This window comes from Sminthopsis crassicaudata, chromosome 1 (assembly GCF_048593235.1).
Source record: "Sminthopsis crassicaudata isolate SCR6 chromosome 1, ASM4859323v1, whole genome shotgun sequence".
In the NCBI taxonomy this organism is placed as follows: domain Eukaryota; kingdom Metazoa; phylum Chordata; class Mammalia; order Dasyuromorphia; family Dasyuridae; genus Sminthopsis; species Sminthopsis crassicaudata.
In genome coordinates, this window is record NC_133617.1 from 737840790 (window position 1) to 737853416 (window position 12627).

General features: G+C 46.1%; 1 protein-coding gene across 5 annotated transcripts in view; it reads right to left on the minus strand.

The window, feature by feature from the left end:
- Positions 1 to 12335, minus strand: part of ABHD6 (abhydrolase domain containing 6, acylglycerol lipase) — a 46230-nt gene extending 33895 nt beyond the window's left edge. Inside the window, exons 1-2 of one of the 5 annotated variants that reach the window (XM_074284266.1) lie at positions 12253 to 12335; positions 11564 to 11701 (exon numbers count right to left, since the gene is read on the minus strand). The gene's annotated coding sequence lies outside the window, so the exon portion shown is untranslated. Of the gene's footprint in view, positions 1 to 7850; positions 8000 to 11563; positions 11702 to 12066 lie in introns of those variants that run through there. The other 4 variants (XM_074284267.1, XM_074284269.1, XM_074284268.1 and 1 more) reach the window with 4 other exon arrangements.
- Positions 12336 to 12627: the final 292 nt, after the last annotated feature.

Genomic DNA, 12627 nt, shown 5'->3' on the forward strand with positions numbered 1-12627 from the left:
TAGAGATAATAACAGTCCCTACGCCATGGGCTTGCCATGAGGATCAAATGAAATAATCATGTGCATGCTTTGCAAATGGTAAAGCTCTGCGCAAATGTCAGCTACTATTTTTTTCTTTTAAAAATGGATTTTTCTATCTTCTGTCTTTATGCCATCTGCACTTCTACCTATATTCCTCTCTTCCCTTTCCCAGAAAGCTATCCCATATAAGAAAGAATTTTAAAAGGAAAGAGAAAAAAAATGTAGCAAAACCAATCTACGTAATGAAAAAGACTGTTATTGTTCAGCCAGATTATGGGATAATGAGGAGCTTACTGGTTGGAAAGGAATACTGGCTTTGGACTCTGAAAACCTGAGCTGAACTCTGGTCTTTTTCAATGAGAACATGTGTAAGCTTGGGCAAGGGGTGGCTAGGTGACGCTGCAGTGGATAAAGGGCCAGGCTTGAACTCAGGAAGCCACATTGTCCAGAGTTCAAATCCAGTCCCAGTTTCTAGCTGTGTGACCCTGACCGAGTCACTTCACCCTGTTTGCCTCAGTTTCCTCCATTATCTTTCCCAAGAAAACTCCAAATGGATCGTGAAGAATTTGACACAAGTAAACAGCACTAAACAAATCTTGAAGGAAATCACTGGATTTCTCTGGACTTCAGTGTGCTCATCTGTAAAATGAGAGTGGTGGATTTCAAGACCTCTCAGGTCCCTTTCAGTTCCACATCTAGAATCTTTTTGTTCTAATTTTACTTTACCAGAGCATCATTTAACATCACGTTGCCCAGGCAACTGAACATCAAGTTTTTAATAGTCAAAGTAAAACCCTCCTGGATATTTTTTACTAAAATATAATGGTGTGCTTCACGTAGGTGGGCTGGCTGCTTCCCCCCTCTGCAGGCTGCTGGGTGCCCTATGATCACCCCAACAATGCTGCCAAGATTCTCCCTAGGGGGAAAAAAAATCTCCTGCCAGAGCAGTAAACAGCTACGTCCCTGAAGAGTCCCAAAGACCTCTGAAACCTAGAAAAATCAGTAGATCTTTCAGGAGGATCCAACCAAGACGTAGATTCTGGGCCCTTTACAGCACTTTTAAGGAGCCAGGAGTCAAATCTGTTTTGTTCTTTGTTTCCTGACAAGAGTTAAGAGTCCAGCTCTGCTCTGGAAAAGGAAACAATAATTTTACCCTTCTTAGAACAACAGAAGGTCAGAGGACCAAAAAGATCACCCCTAGCTTCTCAGGATCTTGGAGGTCACTAAGTAATAGGGAGTCACATGAAATGCATTCTAGCCCAAGATGGAAGAACATGTTTATCTCAAGTCACACTGGGGGTATCACTGGGGAACATTTGCCCAGACCTGGACGGAGTCCAAGATTATTACTTAATAAGGGGAGTTGCCCTGATCCACCCTCAAGGGTGATAATTGAGGTCCGTGTACTTTGGCTGGCTCCATGTTGGAACCCCAGCCTGTTCCCTTAGTCATGGCCTCTTTGGGGCTCTGCTGCTACATCTTCCCTCCCAGGTTGGGCTATCACCTAATGCTTTGTTGCTTTGGTGCCCTTCTTTCCAGAATTCCATTTTCTCTTTGTGCTAGAAGTGTGTGGGGGCAACATTCAGGAGGAAGGCGATGGCAAGCATCCCCTCCCCTGAGTCACTTTGCTGCCCTAGAGGGGCCTTGGAAGCCATTTAGTTCAACTCATTCATTTTACAGATGAGGAAACTGAGGCAGAATGGTGAAATGATTTGTCCGTTGTCACACAATTAGTGACCAGAAGAGCCAAGATTTGAGCACAGGTCCTTTGGCTCTGAAGCCAGCAATCCTGCCACTGTATCATTCTGCCTCTTAAGGGATGTTCTATGAAAAGATGAAGAAGATGGTAGGCCAGAAGATCAATAACAAGGATCTTGATTTCTTAATCAAGGAAGACAGAATCAGGGGGGAAAAAAAGGCAAAGAATGTCTATAGAATACAAATGATGGATGAGAAGAGCCCATCTGTCCTCCATGGCCTTGGTGGGTCCATCATGATGTTATCATCCCACGGATTCATTGGATCCTTTTGCCCCATTAAGGTATTGTCTTCTCCCCTTCTTTGGAATATGGCATCCTTCCTGTTTGTCTCTATTTCCTAGCCTTCGTTTCCCTTTTTAATCTCTTAATTATTTTGTAATCTGGCTCAAAGGTTACCAAGGATTTCTTAAGGCTCAACCCAAAGGCCTTTTCTTTGTTCTTTGGGCCCCTTTCAACTCTGTCACTAGCTTTCGCTCCAAGTGCACACTCTCTCCTCCCTTGGTTTCTTTAACATCATTCTTATTTCTCTTCCTTTTTTTTTTGTCTTCTTTCATCTTCCTACTCTTGCCCTCCCCCTCCACACACAGACTCCACAATTGGCAAAGTCTCACTATTACCCAAAGGCTAATCTGCTAAAGCTCATGGACTCCCTTCTCCACATCAAAGCTTCTTAAACCGTATTTCATGACCCCATATAGAGATATGAAATTATAATTTATTATCAGTGAATGTTGTTATATATATACCTGGAAGGCAAGTGGAAAAATCTTTTTGCCCTCATCTACCTTATAGTTTTGAAAAGTCCTCAACAACAACCCAGCTCCCATTTGCCTTTCCAGTCTTATATTACTTCCTTGTCAAACTGACGGATAACTGATCTCCCTAACCTTGTCATCCCATTTCCTGCCTCCAGGCCTTTGAACAAGCATTTTCTCCAAACCTGGAAGGCTCTCCCTCTTCATTTCAGAATCCTTTCAAGCCTTAGTACCTGTGCCAATTTCTGCAGGAAGTCTTTTCTCTTCAGTACAAAAAATAATCATTGTAATTACTCTGGCTAATTTCATATTGACTTAATTTTGTACACATTGTACCCTTCTTCCTCCCAACTTGAGACCAGGAACCATTTTATTTTTAATTTTGGATTTCATATCCTCAGCATCTGATTACGAAATTTTATTTCTGCTTCCACAACATCTCTCAAATATGTCCTCTACAACCCAAGGATCCAAGTGCTCATTATCTCTCTACCTTCTATTCAATTAGCTTCTTAGTTGGTCTCCCTGACTCAAGTCTTTTCCCATCCCCATTCATCTTCTACTCTGCTGCCCTGGTGATTTCCTAATGTGAAGGTTCTGCCCACATCACTTACCTCCTGAAGCAACTTCCTCCCATTGCTAAAATCAACTATGAAATCATCTATTTGGCTTTTAAAGCACCTCCTACCTTATTACACATTTCTACCTTTCGTGCCCTTTGACCCATCCATAATAACTTTCTTTGGGTTCCTCATATAGGACTTTCCATCATCTCCCGCCTCCATACCTTTGCATTGTTGTCTGTACCTGGAAAATACTCCCTTCTCATTTCCACCTCTTAGAAGCCCTAGTTAAAAGTTAAAAGAGTTTCCCCTAGCTCCTCCTGCCTTTTAAACTTAGCACTTGACAGTATGTCACATACTGTCAAAGATCCAAAAAGAAAGACCCATTAGAATTGTTTACACTTGGATACTGTCTTTCCACAATTTACTACTCTACAGTAGTTCTGGTGGGTCCTTAATAAAGAAATTAAGTGTTGATTCCTGGAGGTCTCATCCATCAGAGTGGCAAAAATGAGAAAATATGGAAATAGGTGATTTTGGAGAGACTATGGAAAGCATTATCCTAAAAGTGTTAGAAGAGCTTTGAATTGGCAATTTCTTTTGGGAAAAGTAATTTAGGATTATTCAAGAAAAGTCATTAAAATGATTATGTTCTTTGGCTCACTGCAGGGTATATTCCACAGAAAGATCAAAGAGAGAAATATTTCTTTCTTCCTTTCTTTCTTTTTCTTTTTTTCTTCCTTCCTTCCTTCCTTTCTTTTTATCTTTCTTATCTTTCTTTCAATCTTTTTTTTATATGAAATAGGGCAAAGAATACAAAGCAACCCTATTTGTATCAGCAAACAAACTGGAAAATATGGATGTCATCAGTTGGGAAGTGGAATAAATCAAGGTACATAAGAAATGCTGAATATGAGGAATTCAGAGAAACATGGGAAGATTTCCATAAATGATAAAGAGTCAAGTATCAAGAGCCGGGAGAACCATAGAAACGATGACTAGACCTAAAAGGCAGCTAAACTCTAACTGTAATGACAGCCAATCAAAACCTGGAGAACAGGTAAGGAAACACATAATGGAGGCAAAATAGTAAGTGGAAAGAGCATCAGCTTCTATGCTTCAGATGTTTACTGCATGCATGACTTTGATTGAGCAAGCCCCGAAACTTCCCCTGAGCCTCAGTTTCTCCATTTGGAAAATCAGGGCATTGGACTAGATAGCCTCTGAAATCTCTTCCAGGTCTAAGTACAGAATCTGTTTTGAGTTCTTTCCTTGTAGGCAGTTGAGGACTACTACAACCACAATACTAATGCTTTATATAAGACAAATATATGTAGCAATTATATAATGCTTTAAGATTTGCAGAATGATTTACATATGCTGCCTCATTCAATCCTGACAACAATCCTGGAAGGTAGCTCATTTTACAAGTGGGGAAACTGAGGCTGAGAGGGATTAAGTGACTTCCCCAGGACCACACAGCTAATAAATGTCTGAGGTAAAATTCAAACTCATCTTCTTGATTCCAAACCTAGTACTTTACCTACTGACTCACCTAAGTACCTCACCCCAGTATAGAATGATTGTCAGCAATGCAATGTAGTGGGTCAATCCATTAGTTTCCCTTTTTTGTTTTTTGAGGAGTGATAGTGTATATCAGGAAATGACCATAAGATAAAAACAAAAGACAAAGATATAAAAAGCTTTTAAAAAGAAATTAATACTGTTTTCCTTCTTTTCTATGCTTTCAAGCCTAAACACTAACAAATGAGTGTTTGGATTTCTAGAACTTCCCAAGGCCAGCCAAGTAGAACGGTTTACTCCTTTTGGTTCAGCCTAAAACCCTTTATTGTAGGTAAAAACAGTAAACAGAGCCAGGTTAGAGAGGTCTCAATTTCTGTATTCAAATTCATATTTGAACTAGATTTTAAAAATATCATCTTATCTTCTTTGTAACATCCAGAAAATAGCTTGCAGCTGGGCCCACAGGCCCCCCCCAGCACTCAAGTAAATGTTCTTCCTCCTCCCACATGGCCAGTCAGTTGCCAGAGCTTCCAGTTTGTACATTCATAACATCATTCTGTGTCTGATGCCTTCTCTCCACCCATCAAGCTACCACCTCAATTCCAGTCTTCCTCACCTCTCACCTAGATTCTCTCGTCTGTGGTTTCTTAATTGGTCTCTTCAAGCCTCAACTTAGGGCAGGCCTTCTTACACCCTGCTGCCATTTTCCTTTTTCAAAAATCTGACCACCAACTCCTAAAATTTCTAGCCCCAAATACACACTTCTGCTTAATCTTTCACCTCCCAGCTGATCTCTGGTCCCAGCTGATCTCTCCAACCTCAGTGGACACTGCTTGTTCCTCTCTCATTCTGTGATTTGAGCCCAAATGGCCTTTTTTTCTGTTCCTTTGAGAAGAGCCCCCTCCCCCATCTCTAGTGTCTAGGCTGTTACCCAAGTCTGGGTAAATGATAAATACTAAAAGACTGCATCTTATAGTTTCAGTCTCCCCCTTTATTATTATTTGCCATTCCTTCTCCACGAGGACCAGGACATCAGGGAGATAATCTCATGACAAGCAAGTGAATTGGATTGAAGTGAGGAAGGGCCGGGCAAGATCACTTGCCTCACTCTCCCCTCCAGAGCCACTGGATCCAGTGGGCTGTATGATAAACCAGGACCATTGGAGATGGCCCCGGATGTAATGGGAGACTTTGGCCCTTTTTAAACTAAGGTCTTCAACAGGTGTCAGTTTGACTGAGGGGGGTGTACAGAGCCAAGTAACAATTGAGGCAAATAATATTCTCTTTCACCTACTCCCCCCCCCCAAATCTAAATAAATAAATCTGGGACCCTCAGGGTTTCAGAAAGCAGAAACATGGCTGTTTACATTCAATCTGAGTCAATCACTGACCAAAAGGCCCTGACCATTTTCTAGGAGAACCTTCCTGGAGCGCCCCAATACAGGATTGCCTCGAGTTTAACTAGGCAGTAGAAGTGTGCAATTATTAACTTCCATTTTATACTCTATCCACTTCTCTATGCACTTGTCTAACCTTCCTTAGAGCGCAAGCCCCTGGAGAGCAGGGCTGGCCCCGTGGGCCTCCAGCGCTCAGACTCAGCACAGGGGAAGGCACTGAGGAGATGCTAAATAAACATTGGGATTGGATGGCGGAGTGCTTCCACAGGGATCCACGACAGCCACACGTGGGCAAGGTGGACGAAGCCGTCTGGACTCCCTCTAACAAGTCCAGTCGCCCGCCTCGGTGGATAGCCCCAGGCCTGGGAAGGAGTGGGCACACAGCCCCCGCCCGTGCATGTGGTGGGGGGCTAATTGGGCGCTAAACTTCAGGGCTTCTTTGGCCGACCCAGAATCCTTCAGCCAAGCTAAGATGGGCAGCGACTGAAGTCCCGGTGCTGAGGAGGGAAGCCCCGCGTTCAAATCCCTTTAAGCTCTTCGCTTCTGGGGCCCTGCTCAGTTTCCTCCGCGCTGAAATGAGCCAGGGGACCAATCGGGAGATTCTGGGGACCGTGCGCGTGACCTTGGCCCGAGCACTCGCTCCGAGTCTGGCTCGGCAAATCTGCCGAACCAGCGGCTCCACCGGCTAAATGACCTCTGGAGCGGCTTCCAGCCCTTGGGTCTCAGGCGCAGGTGCCAGCGGGGACGGGCTCCAGCCCGGGGCCGCCTTTGCAACGCCGGCCGGGATGCCCCAGCGCCAGACGCCGCTCTCGGCTGCCGGTCCAAACTGAAGGAGCCCGCCGGCCGAAGCGGAGGAGCTGCCTGGAGTGGGGTGCCCCTCGGACAGGCGGGGGAGCTGACGGGAGAGGGGGGTGCTCCTCGGGAGAGGCGGGGGGAGCCGTTTGGAGTGGGATGCCGGTTGCAAAGGTGGGCGAGCTGGAGGGAGTGGGGGTGCTTCTCGGACCGGCGGGGGAACTTTTGGGGTGGGGGTGCCCCTCGTAAAGGCCGCGGAGCTGTTAAAGTGGGATGCCCCTTGGAGAGGCGGGGGAGTTTCCTGCAATGGGGGTGCTCCTCGAAAGCCAGGAGAGATGATGGGAGTGGGGGTGCTCCTCGGAGAGGAGGGGATGCTGCCTGGAGTGGGGGTGCTCCCGGAGAGGCGGTGGAGCTGTTTGGAGTGGGATGCCCCTTGGGGAGGCGGGGGAGTTTCCTGGAATAAGGGTGCTCCTCGGAAATGTGGGGGAGCCGCTTGGAAGGGGGGCGCTTCTCGGAAAGACGGGGCATCTGTTTAGAGTGGGGGTGCCCCTCGGAGAGGCGGTGGAGCTGTTGCAGTGGGATGCCCTTTGGAGGCGGGGAGCTGCCTGGACTGGGGGTGCCCCTCGGAGAGATGGGGGAGCTGCCAGAAGAGGCGAGCTGGGCGGGGGGAGGGGGAAGCAAATCTCTAGAAAGCCCAGGGCTAAAGGCCTCGCTCCGCCGGCATCCTGGAGCTCGAAAGTGACCAAGTTGCAGCCGTGCCAAAGCGCGGGCCGGGCACGGGCTGGAAAGGACCCCCATCCCATCCGGGGGCCTCTGGCCGGGGATGAAAAGGCCCGGGGCCTCGGGCCGCCCAGACCGGACAGCAGCCCCGGCATCCGACGGGGCAGGGGGCGAAAGGGAGAGGGGACCCTTCTGACCCCTCCTCGACTCTCCCCCGACTCCCCCCTCCGGGCGAGGGGCTTCGCCAGCGCCGCCCCCCCCTTCGATCCGGGGGCACGTCCTGGGGCGCCCCCCTCCTCCCGTCTAGCCCCAGCTCACCTCCTGCCGGCTTGGTCCGTCTCCGAGGGTCGCCCGATTGCCGCACTCGCCTCTGCCGGCCTCCCGGTCGCTCACAAGCTCACAGCTCTGCCTGCACCTTAAAGGCGCCGCGGAAGCCGGCAGATTCTGTCGGCTGTCAGAAAGTAGGCAACAGCCCTCCTCCTTCCCGGCCTGGATCCCGCCCTCCGGCTCTGGCTCCGCCCCCGACTCCGCCCCTCTCCGCTGGCCTCGGCTCCCCTGCGGACACGGCGGGGCAGATACTGGCGAGAGGAAGGACCGCGGACTCGAGCTAGCGGCGCCGCAGCTGCTCCGGGCCTCAGTTTCCCCACCTGCACGACAGGCAGCAGAGGGCAGGTCACGCAAAATGAGGGGAGCCGGTGACCGGGGACGGAAGAACGCGTGACCCGATAAGGGGTAGAGGCGATCTCGGAGGATCAAAAGGACAATCCGGACCCAGTGGCGGTGGGAGGGAGAAAAGTAGAAACCAGATCAATACGTCTAAAATGACAAAGGAAGGACTTAGATGGGAGGGAGAAGCTTGGGGGGAAAAATAAAAGCTTTTGAAGACACAAAATGACATTTTAAAGGAAAGGGTTAACGGGAAATTTTGAAAAACTGAAGTCCTTTTGCATAAACAAAATCAGATTAGAAAAGAAAAAAAAATCTTGAACGGTTTTTGCAGACAAAATCAAATTATAATGGAAGAGTTTACGTGGGAAAAGTTTTTGTTGTTTTTTTCTTTTTTCTTTTATTTTAATAATTTATTCATTCGATATTTTCCCCAGTTATATTTAAAACAATATTTTACATTTGTCTTGAAAACTTCTGAGTTCCAGATTCTCTCTCCCTTATCCCCAACTCGCAGCCCCCATTGAGAAGCCATTTCCATAAAAATCACGTTGTGAAAGCTCTCCCAGCCTCATTTTTAAAAATAAAGTTATAAAAAGAGAGCGTATACTTCAGGCTGGTCAGACACAAGCAATTCCTTCTCTGGGGATGGGTAGGATTTTTCATTTTCAGTCCTTCACTGTGTGGTGGCTCATTGTACTGCTGAGAATAGCAAAGTCATTTAGAGCTGGTCATGTGGGAGAAGTCCTGAAAAACACCTCCTTTTGGATGAACAAATTTACATTATAAAGAAAATAGTTGGGATGTTCGTTCTAAGACTTCCAGCTTTTGTTGGTTTTCTTAACTTTCCCTAGAGCACAAGAATTTATATTTTAGAGCCACAGGACCTAGGAAACCCTGGATCCTGAATTTCAATATAAAGTTGATCATACTAAAATGTGACTGTTCTGCAGTCCTGCAGTTCTTTTCACCTCCAATAGATGGAGGTCATTGGCCACTCTGTCAGGGATCCCTTGTGGACATCCAGAGTTGTTTTGCCAGCTGCACTCATTGCCTGCAGTCCTCCTCAGACACCAGCAGGTGGAAGTCATCCCTTTCCCCAGGGGACCAGCTTTCCTCCAAACTCTTCCACTTCCATCAGTAGCTCAAAGCTATTGTTTCTCCAGTCTTTTATTGGAGTGTCTATGATACCTGGACCAAAAGTCTTTTATTGGAACTTCTATGATAACTGGACCAAAAGTCTTTTATTGGAGCTTCTATGGTAACTGGACCAAAAGTCTTTTATTGGAGCCTCTATGGTAACTGGACCAAAAGTCTTTTATTGGAGTTTCTATGGTAACTGGACCAAAAGTCTTTTATTGGAGCTTCTATGGTAATTGGACCAAAAGTCTTTTATTGCAGCTTCTATGGTAACTGGACCAAAAGTCTTTTATTGGAGCTTCTATGGTAACTGGACCAAAAGTCTTTTATTGGAGTTTTTATGGTAACTGGACCAAAAGTCTTTTATTGGAGCTTCTATGGTAACTGGACCAAAAGTCTTTTATTGGAGCTTCTATGATAACTGGACCAAAAGTCTTTTATTGGAGTTTCTATGGTAACTGGATCAAAAGTCTTTTATTGGAGTGTCTATGATAACTGGACCAAATCCAAAGATCTTCAAGGGATCTCAAGAAACCACAACATATTGCATTTGGCAAATATGTTTCTCTCCTCAGTTCCATATTGGCTTGTGGTGACTTAATGGAGCTTGATAAGTCTCTTATGAAGGAAGCTGCATGGTATAATGACTACAATGTTGCACCTGAAGTCAAGATAACATTAATCCAAATCTTGTCTTGGGTGCTCACTAGCGGCGGGCTTTCTAGTGCTTTGCAAACTGCCTGGCCTTTAATGGGCACTTAATGGACATTTATAGAACTGATTACTATTGTGTATGACCTTTGACAAATCACTTAACTTGTTTCAGCTTCAGTTTCTTCATTTGTAAAATGGGGATAATAACTATCTTACAGAATTGTGAGGTTCAAATGAGGTAATATGTGTTAAACACCTTGAAAACTTTTGAATGCTATATTAATGTTAGCTATTATCATCACTCTCTCCTCTCGTGCCCAGGCTTGCCATTCACTGCAACGTCTCCCAGAGTCGGGGAGACTCTAAAGAGTGCCTTAGCTTTCTTGGAGTATCTGGGTGGAGTTCTCTGAATTAAAGCTGTGGGTTGGAACAGCTAGGTGGTGCAGTGGATAGAGCACCAACCCTGAAGTCAGGAGGACCTGAGTTCAAATCTGGCCTCAGAAACTTAACACTTCCTAGCTCTGGGACCCTAGGCAAGTCACTTAACCCCAATTGCCTCAGCAAAAGAAAAACAAAAAAGAAAAACTGTGGGTTGCTACCTCATATGGGGTCACATAACTGAAGGTGGGGCTCTTGAAATGATGATTTATCAGTAAATTCTTGATTATATATCTATTTTGTATCCTGAGGTTGAGTGAAAAGGAGTGGCTAGTTTAAGCATCCCTGCTCTAAATAGCCTGGGTCTGTTGCTGGAAACCTTTTTCAGGGGATAAGGAGGGGCTACATAATTCTCTGGCACTACCGTGTTGAGCAAAGGAAAGCTCTGCTGTCCCTGCTGCACTGGGTTCCTCAGGGAACACTAATCTTGGAGGCCCAGTGACCTAGAGCTGCTAGGTGGGTACTGGGCATTCTCCTGCAGGATGTCTGGGACATTTTTCACTCAGCCAGACCAAATTAAACCAATCCACCATCCCCAGCCATTTGTATTGGTTCCACTTCACCACACTCCAGAGAGGGAGGCTTTAATTAGAAGGCCACAAAAGAACTGAAAAAGCTTTCCCAAGGTCATGCAGCAAGTCAGGCTGAGACTGGGGTTCCAGGACCTCTTAAGAGTGAATGTTATCCACTGGGCAAAATGAGAGCAGGTTCTTGATGACGAGGAAGCCTGGCCCATCTCCTAAGAGTGCCAGCGCTGCGATACCTGTTTAATGACTCCAAACACTCAAGCATTACAGCTATTTCCTTATCAACTTTCCTGTCTCAACATGATACTCAAGTGGAGACTTTGGAAACAAGCAGGTGCCAGGACATCAATCAAAAGCTTCCATTCCTGATTTGTTTATGTTATTTTAATAGCCCAGTGAGTCCATGAGCTCATGAGTGTGGAGAGTTCCTCCAATGAGGAAAATCAGAACCCATCCACGCCTGCCTTGTGACTCGATAGGCAAATAGATCAATGATTGGTATATGACGCTAGATGACAGGAAAGAGACACACACACAGAATCAGATCACAGTATGGAGACAGCAGCAGAGGGGACCAAAGTAGGGTGAAATAAGGCAAAAGCTCACCTTCCAGGGAGACATTGCATGGGCAGACTCCATGGTTTCACTGGAGAGGAGATAGGGAGCAGAGTCAGGTTGCAGAGACATGGTGGAGAGGAATCAGGTCCACTCACGTGCTAGGGGCCTTCCCTTTTTTCTTAGGATCTGTTAAGGATACCAAGAGAGTGCATGGGCTGACCACTGGTTATCCTTTTCTCTTGCCATGCTACTGGTCCATCCCCCCCTCCTTTTTTTTTTTTTTTTTTTTTTTTTTTTTTTTTTTTTTTTTTTTACCAATTGTGCTTATATTGCTTAAGGCATAGAACTCATCACTCCCTTCATCAATAAACTCCACTGGCTCCCCTATTACCTCCAGGAACAAACAGAAACTATCTTGGGCATTTAAGAATTACCCAACCCCATCCCATCCAATTTTTCCAGTCTAAGGAGACCTTATTTCCCTTAACCAAGGCTAAAGCCAATCCGTCCTTCAAGCTCTTCCCCATTCACACTCTTTCTGCTCCACAGACCTTTGCCCCAGTTGTTTCCAACACCTGCAATGCTTCCTCCTCTCCCCTTTCCCCAACCTGTCAAATGTCTTAGCTCCCTTCAAGGCTGGGCTCAGAGCCACCTTCTACATGAAGTCTTCCCTGATTTCTCCCTGCTGCACCTTCCTCCACGTTGCCTCTTATTAGTTTTGGTTACATTGTCTCTACCTCGGTGGGTACATGATGTCTTTCTTGATAGAGGACGAGTTCATTGAAGACATGGCCTGCTTCATCTTGGTCTCTGTAGCTCTGCTGTCCAGCTAGCGCCTGGCACATAATAGGATTGTTTGTTGATTGTAATAAAGAGGGATGATTTGGGGAAGGACCTGCTGCTGACCAAAGTAAGGTTGGGACCCATATTGACTAAAGCATCAAGACCAGATGTGGACTTGGGAGCATCTCAGCTGCATTCAAGGCTAGGGATGCAGTACTAGAGAGATGCTAAGCCTTGTATCCTGCCTTATCTCCATCATCCAGAGGATTGTATTTGGTTCTAGGAACCAGCATTTCAAAGGACACTGTTTAAGTACAGAGGGTCCTGAA